Below are 8,661 nucleotides of genomic sequence, written 5' to 3'. Positions count from 1 at the left end.
ATGCTTTTTCTGATGCGGATTATGGAGGATGCAAATTAGATAGGAAAAGCACCTTCGGTACTTGCCAATTCCTTGGAAATATGCTAATTTATTGGTTTTCAAAGAAACAAAATTGTGTTGCATTATCTACCACTGAAGCCGAATACATTTCAGCTGGTAGTTGATGTGCACAAGTTTTATGGATGAAACAACAACTTTTTGATTATGGAATTGAAGTAGGTACCATTCCTATCAAGTGTGACAATACTAGTGCTATTTGTCTCACTAAAAATCCCATCCAACACTCTAGAACTAAGCACATTGAAATAAGACATCACTTCATTAGAGACCATGTCACTAAGGAAGATGTAGTTCTAGAATTTGTTGATACTTTGCACCAATTAGCGGATATCTTTACAAAACCTTTAGACAAGGAACGATTTTGGACACTTAGGAGAGAATTAGGTTTGACCAATCTATCTTCACTGAGTGTTTAAAATAATTTTAGCACTTTTAATAATAAATGAAAAATGCTTATAATAGCAATTTTTGATTGCATTCATTGCTATTAGTTAGGGGGAGTTTATGATTCTTGATAAAAAATTAATTTTATGTTCAAATATCGTTTAAAGATTAATTGAATTGTTAGAACATGATTAATTTTCAATATATGAGTTGCCAATACCACTAGAGGAAACTAATTTAGCATTTTAGGTGTTTAAAATCGGATTTTAGCATTTTGGTGCAGAGGGAATCGATCCCCCCTTGAGGGAACCGATTCCCCCTTTGAAGGGGAACCGATTCCCCCCACAGGGGAATCGATACCCCCCTGGGGTTCTGGTTTTAACACGGGCAGAACCCAATATTTGCTCAAACCTCTCTTATTTTTCTCTCTTCCACCGTTCCCTCTCAACTCTCTCCCTATCTCCATTCTTATCTCAAATCATCGATTTTAATCAGAATTCACTTCAAATATCATCTCCTAAACTTGCAATCATCATTAAAATCATGCAAACAACATCAAAATCCACTCAATCTCTTCCTTCAAGGTAAAATTTTCTAAACTCCCTATTTTATTGATTTTGAACATAGGACTTGTTTTAATTAGTTCTAGGATGAAATTTAGATTGGGCATTGATTGTTTAGTGATTAGAAACTAGATATTACAACCAATTTCATCAAAATCACAAGAATTTTCCAAATTTTTTAAATTTTTGAAATTAAAAAAATGTGTTAATTATTGTGTTTTGATTAAATTATGTTGTTGTTATGAAAACTATACATATATTGTTTCTCAAAACCATATTTTTCAAAAGTTTTTCAAAAACTTTGCCCATTAGGATTGATTTAGAGAACCTTGAAATATTGAGAACTCAATTGAGTTTTGGGATTGATTGAATTGCATACATGTGTTTTCTAAATTGCAGGTTATCAATTCTATTTCGATTTCCTAAACCATGTCCAATCCTAAACGTGCTAGGTCTTCATCTAGTCGTTCACACCGTCAACCAAATCCACCTCCAAATCCTCCACCTATTCCAATTTCTAATCCTAATCCTATTGATCCTAATTTGATTATCCAAAATTCGTGTTTCAATCATCCTGGTCCTAGAAATCATCGTTTTTGGTATTATCAATATTTCGACTCTTACAAAATCCGAGAAGAACGTATTCCTTCTCGTCAAGCTATGTTAGCTATCAATTTTAAATATCTTCCTCTTTTACAAGAGTGGAAATTTGATAAACTCTTTGACCTTGAACCCATCGTTTACCATCAACTTGTTCGTACTTTCTATTCTAATGCCGTTTGTGTTAAAAACCAAACTGAAACCGAAACCATAGGAATTTGTTCCTACCTTCTAGGACAATTCTTATATATTGACTCGGCTTACATAGCCAATACATTCGGATTAGATAATGATGGGATTTCAAATGAAAAACAGGTTTTAGGATCTCGTTATAAAAGAAGGGATAGTGCAAGTGTCCTAGACCTTCATGAACGTTTTCTTCATCTAATGATTTCTTGGTGGTTTCGACCATCCAGAAGTCGTTATTCTACTCTTAGAGCCTTAGATCTTTGGTGGTTACATTGTTTCGAAAACAATATTAAAATCAACCTACCTCAGATTATTTTTGCTGAAATATCTTGTTCCTAACAAAAAACTCTGTTCATCTCTTGTTTACGGTTGTATTTTGAGTAATCTGTTTTCCAAAACTGGGCTTAGAGTCGGTCTAGATGTCGTTTTTACTCTTAAGAAACAAATTAACCTTCTTTCCTTAACGAGAGCAAGATGGATTAAGGATAAGGAAACCGGTGAATGGGTTCGATATTCTGCAAATACTCCGGGAGCTAGTTCTTCACAAGCTCCACCCGAAGCTGATGAAGATCTCGAGTTTGAGCAATTAATGCGAGACATCGATGAAGCCGAAGATGAACCTGAGAAGCCCGAAGAGCAAGCACAACAAACGCATCCAATGCCTCCATATTTCCAATCCTTTATGGAGACATTCGATTTTCGATACGCTACTATGGATTCGCGTTTTACTTCTATAGAGTCCCATTTATCCATAATGGGAGCTCAACAATTAGAAATTCTTCGGGAAATGCGTGCAAATAATGAAGCAACCAACGCACGTATTAATGACCACACTAACGAAATGGCCGCTATGCGAGCTCGTTTTCCTCCTCCTGATCTGGATATGTGATTCAATGTTTTGCTTTGAACTCCAAACTTGTTGTTTTAACATTTTGAATATTTTGGAATGTTTGAATTTGTGGATTGATTGACTTTGAATTTGTTTGGATTCATGAATGGTTAGAAATTATCTATTTGGTGTGATTAAATTTATTCATTATTGCATCATTTACTTCATGATTAGATATATGACCAATTTTGCCATTTCATATTAATTATGAATATTGATTATGAAACTAATGGCTAACGTTTCTCTTGCTTATGATCTTAGCAGCTTATATTATTATATATAATCAATTGGCTAAATGATTTCAAAACCTTGTTTAAATTCTTTAAAATGTCTTTTTGATTTAACAAAAAGGGGGAGAAGTGTTAAAGGTGTTTTTAAATGATAAATGGGAGAAGTGTTAAAGTAAGGGGGAGTAATTTCAAAACTTGATTGATTTCAAAATCTTAAAATTACTAAAATGTTTTGTTATATCAAAAAGGGGGAGATTGTTGAAAACATTTTGATATTTCGATATAACAAATTAAGTTAAATGAATTTTAAGATTTTCCAAATGATTTTCTAAGTATATTTGATAGAATTATTCGAATATCAAAACATTACTCCAAATCTTTCAAAGATCATTTTTAATCCTTACTCAAAGTGTAAAATTAAGTTTTAATCTTAAAACAATTTCAAAATAATTTTACAAAGTATTTCGAACCATTTCAAAGCCAAAAATTCTAGATTGCTCAGAGGGAACCGATTCCCCCTGAATGGTTTGGCTCCGAGAATTCCAGTATGCTCGGAGGTAACTGATTCCCCCTTGTATAACGGTCGAAATATTTGAATTTTACACTTAGGGAACCGATTCCCCATAGGGGGTATCGATTCCCCCCACGCTCCAAACTGTTTTATTAATTGTTTTCACACTAAAACGGCTATATTATTTTCTCTAATTATCTCCAACGTTCAGAAGTGATTCAAGGTGTATTTAAGCAAGCTTAGAAGCCATTGATCAACAAAAAGAAACATCAAGCAATTAGAATCAAGAGAAAATCAAAGAGAAAGCATCAAACCTCAAGTTTAAGCATTTCAAGCCTATTTTTCATTCAATATTCATTTTGCTTTCAAGAACACTTATTGTGCTCAATTGTATTTATTCTTGAGTGTTTTTTCTTTGTTCTAGAATTGTGCAAACATATTTGCCTTGTGAGGTTTTTCTTGTAAGTTTGCAAATTCGTATTTCTCTTTGAGAAAAGAGTGTTCTCAAGAATTGAGGTATATTCTTGAGGGAGTTGTAAGGTTATCTCTTTAGCCTCAAAAGAAAGAACAAATTAGTGAATTTGTTGGAAACTCCTTAGTGTGGATAGCTAAGGTAGTGGACATAGACTTTGGTTGATAAAGTCAAACCACTCTAAATCGCTGTGCAATTTCTTTCAATTTTCTGCAAAAGCTTCCACCAAATTTTTTAATTGCTAATTCACCCCCCTCTTGGCCATATTCGTCAATCGATTAACTCAACACTTTGGGAAGAGATGCCAAAACTGGAAGAGGGTTTGGGAAGCATCTGTAAGGAATGATTAGTCCAGTCCTTCTTATTTCAAAATTAGACCAGTTTGGGCTCGGTTTTCAGCCCAGTTATCATGAAAAGAGGAAGGAGATCCAAAAGAACCGAGAGAGAAGATTAGCCAGATTGACTGGAAATGAACTCCAATGGAAGCCTATGACATTCCCGCCTCTTTACCATACATTAAAGTCAGGTGGTTATGTGTTCGAGACCACCTCATCCGATCTAGAAACGGCTCTGGAAGATCTGAACATTAATGTCATGACAACAGAAGATCTTGAAAATGAAGATAGATCTGGGATATACCCTCTGTCACCTGGGTTCGTGCCTAGCAGTTGGTCGGTGGAAGAACTACTTGTGGTTTACAAGAATCTTTCATAGTAATATTCAAACTATCCCTATTTGCCTATACCCAGGGCAATAGGTGAGCTTTTGTAAGGGTGAATAAATATTTGGTTTAATTTCAATAAGGATGCATTTTTTCTATGTCCATGGCAAACAAATTTTCTTTCATTTCTTTTTGAATTCATTGTCTATTTTCTTCATTCCAGCACTTCATTTCCATTTTTCTTTCAAATGTAATTCTTTTACTATTTCGTGTGGAATATTTCTTCTCACACACATATATCTTCTCTCTTCTTTCAAGTCCCTAGATGACGATAATGTAGGAACTGATGGGTTTTATCCGGAGGTGGATTTTGAATCGGCCATTTGTCTTGGGGAATTCGACGAATGCGATAATGAATAGGAGTGCAACTTGCCTACCGAATTGTTGAGAATGGTAAAAAGAGAAGAAAAACAAATACTACCACATGAGGAGGCGATCAAAATCTTGAATCTGGGCACTGAAGATGATAGAAAAGAGGTTAAAATCGGCACAACTCTATCGGCTGAGGCAAGACAGAATCTAATAGTCTTACTTCAGGAATACAGAGATGTGTTCGCTTGGTCATATCAAGACATGAAGGACTAGAATGGTAGTTCATAAACTGTCAATTAAGCCAGAATGCAAACCCGTGCAACAGAAACTGAGAAGAATGCCACCAGAAATGCTCCTTAAGATCAAAGAAGAAGTCAAGAAGCAATTTGATGTCGGTTTTCTTCAAGTGGCTAAGTATCCAGAGTGGGTGGCCAACATAGTGCCAGTTCCGAAGAAAGACGAGAAGGTTTACATGTTTGTCGATTATCGAGACCTTAAAAAGGTGAGCCCTAAAGATAACTTTCCTCTACCTCACATCAACACGTTGGTAGACAACACAGCCGGGAACGCTTTTTTCATTCATGGATGGATTCTCGGGATATAATCAGATTAAGATGCATCCTGAAGACATGGAGAAGACTATGTTCATTACGATGTGGGGAAATTTCTGTTACAAGGTGATGCCCTTCGGGCTGAAGAATGCTGGGGCAACATATCGGAGAGCTATGGTGACCATGTTCCATGACATGATGAACAAAGAAATTGAGGTTTATGTCGACGACATGATTGTCAAGGCACAAACCGAGAATGAACATGTCGAGAACTTAAGAAAGCCCTTCCAGAGATTGAGTAAGTTCCAGCTACGGTTGAACCCTAGCAAGTATACATTCGGGGTAACATCTGGAAAGCTATTGGGCTTCGTGGTCAGTGGAAAAAGCATCGAGGTCGATCCCAATAAAGTCAAGGCCATCCAAAATTTGCCTCTCCCACGAATATAGAAGGAGGTTCGAGGTTTTCTAGGTAGATTGAACTACATAACACGGTTCATATCTCAGTTAACCGACAAATGTGACCCAATCTTCCGTCTTCTCCAAAAGAACAACCCCGGAGGCTGGGACGAAAACTGTCAGATTGCATTTGAGAAAGTAAAAGAGTATTTGTCTCGCACTCCTGTCCTGATGTCCCCTATCCAAAGAAAACCTATGTTCTTGTATCTATCCATATTCTAGAACTCAATGGGTTGTGTCCTGGGTCAACATGACAAATCTGGAAGAAATGAAAGAGTCATCTACTATCTGAGCAAGAAGTTCACCGATTGTGAGGTCAAATATCCTCCTATCGAGAAGGTTTGTTGTGTTTTAGTCTAGGCTACAAAAAGACTGACAATACATGTTGTATCACACTACTTGGTTGACTTCCAAGTTAGTTCCTTTAAAGTACATGATGGGTATACCTGCTCTATCTAGAAGGTTAGCCCGATGACAGATGCTCTTGTCTGAGTTTGACATCAAGTACGTGAGCCATAAAGCAATTAAAAGAAGTGCCATATCAGAGTTCTTGGCAAGCAGAACTGATGAGAATTACGAGCCATTGGATTTTGATTTTCCAGACGAAGACTTGATGGTTATATCCTTAGAAGAAGCAAGTACTTCAATAGATAGTTCCTGGAGAATGCATTTCAATGGTGCATCAAATGCATTAGGATATGGCATCGGGGAAATCCTAATCTCTCCAGAAGGGAATCACTACCCATTTACCAGCAGACTAAACTTCGATTGCACCAATAACATGGCAGAGTATGAAGCATGTGTCTTGGGGATTCGAGCTGCACTGGGGCAAAACATAAAGACCTTATGGATATACAGAGATTCGACATTAGTAATATATCAGCTCCGTGGAGAATGGGAAACCAAGGATGCAAAGCTGATGGAATACCGGAAGCTAATACTGGATCTGCTCGAAGAGTTTGATGAAGTCACCATCCACTATGTGCTAAGAGAAGACAATCAAATGGTTGATGCTTTAGCTACCTTGGCAGCCGCATTCAAGACTGGCGGGGAATCTGAGATGATGTTAATTGACATGCAGTCGTATGAGTACCTAGCTCATTACTACCAAATTGAAGAAGTGAAAGACACTAAGTCTTGGTACTACGACATTCTACAATATATCAAACATCGAAGTTATCCAGAAGAAGCCATCGAAACCGATAAAAGAACCATTAGAAGGATGGCAACTGGATACGTCCTTGATGGGGAGGTCTTGTACAAGAAAAGCCATAATCAAGTCCTGTTAAGGTATATCGATGCTGAAGAGGAAAAAATGATAGTGGAAGAAGTCCACGAATGAGTTTGTGGAGCACATGCAAATAGACATATGATGTCAAGACAAATAATGAGATGCGTATATTTTTGGTCCACACTGGAAAGTGATTGCATCAACTATGCTAGAAGATGTCACAAATGTCAGATTTACGGAGATAAAATCAATGTTCCACCTCATCCACTTCATGTAATGACGTCACCATGGCCTTTCTCTGTGTGGGGCATGGATGTTATCGGACAAATCCATCCGAAGGCTTCAAATAGTCATCGTTTCATCCTTGTAGCCATCGATTACTTCACAAAATGGGTAGAAGCTGCATCGTATGCCAGTGTCACTCAATATACTATTTGTAAGTTTCTAAAAAAAGAGATCATATGTCGGTATGGTCTACCTGAAAAGGATCATTACCGATAATGTTACAAACTTGAATAACAAGATGATGAATGCTGCTTGTGAACAGTTCAACATAAAGCATCACAAATCTACTGCTTACAGACCAAAGATGAATGGAGCAGTAGAAGCAACAAACAAAAACATTAAGAAGATAGTGGAGAAAACAACTGAAACTTACAAAGACTGGCATGGGAAGCTACCTTTTGCTTTGTTCACTTACCGAACCTCGACTGGGGCAACTCTATTTTTACTAGCTTATGGAATGGAAGCATTATTGCCCATTTAAGTGGAGATTCAATCACTTCGGGTCTTAACAGAAGTCAAATTGAATGATGCATAATGGATGCAGTCCAAATATGATCAACTTAATCTGATAGATGAAAAAAGACTGAAGGTCATTCATCACGATCAAATCTATCAAAAGCGAATGATTCGAGCACATGACAAAAAGGTACGCCCGAGAATATTTTGCGAAGGAGATCTGGTGCTAAAAAGAATTTGGCCAGTTTAGAAAGATTTCCGAGGAAAATGGATGCCAAATTGGGAAGGACCTTATGTCGTGAAAAAGGCTTTCTCCAGAGGAGCCCTTGTCCTGGCTGAAATGGACGGACCTGAACTGCCACATCCCATAAACTCGGATGTAGTCAAGAAATACTTCGCTTAGGATGAAAACCTTAGAGGGCATCTTAATTTAAAAAAAGAAAAAAGAAAAAAATGAAAAGAACAATCAAAAAAAGAAAAAACGTTTAGGGCAAAAACCCGAAAGGGCGCCCTAAATCGAAAAAAGAAAAAAAAGAACAAAAGAATAAAAGAAAAGAAAAATAAGGTGGGTTCAAGATGAAAACCCGTAAAGGGCGTCTTGAAACCAAGGATGGGTCCAAGTTGAAAACCCGAAAGGGCGGTTTGGATATTGACAGTGGAAACATCCCAGCATCTGAACCTTCAACAAACTCAACAAGTCGGAGAAGGGTTGCACTCTCCAGAAAGTTGTTGCATCTGCAAGGATCCCTTG

This window comes from Hibiscus syriacus, unplaced genomic scaffold (genome assembly GCF_006381635.1).
Source record: "Hibiscus syriacus cultivar Baekdansim isolate YM2019G1 unplaced genomic scaffold, ASM638163v2 tig00110057_pilon, whole genome shotgun sequence".
NCBI lineage: Eukaryota > Viridiplantae > Streptophyta > Magnoliopsida > Malvales > Malvaceae > Hibiscus > Hibiscus syriacus.
Note: the sequence above shows the minus strand (reverse complement) of the source record.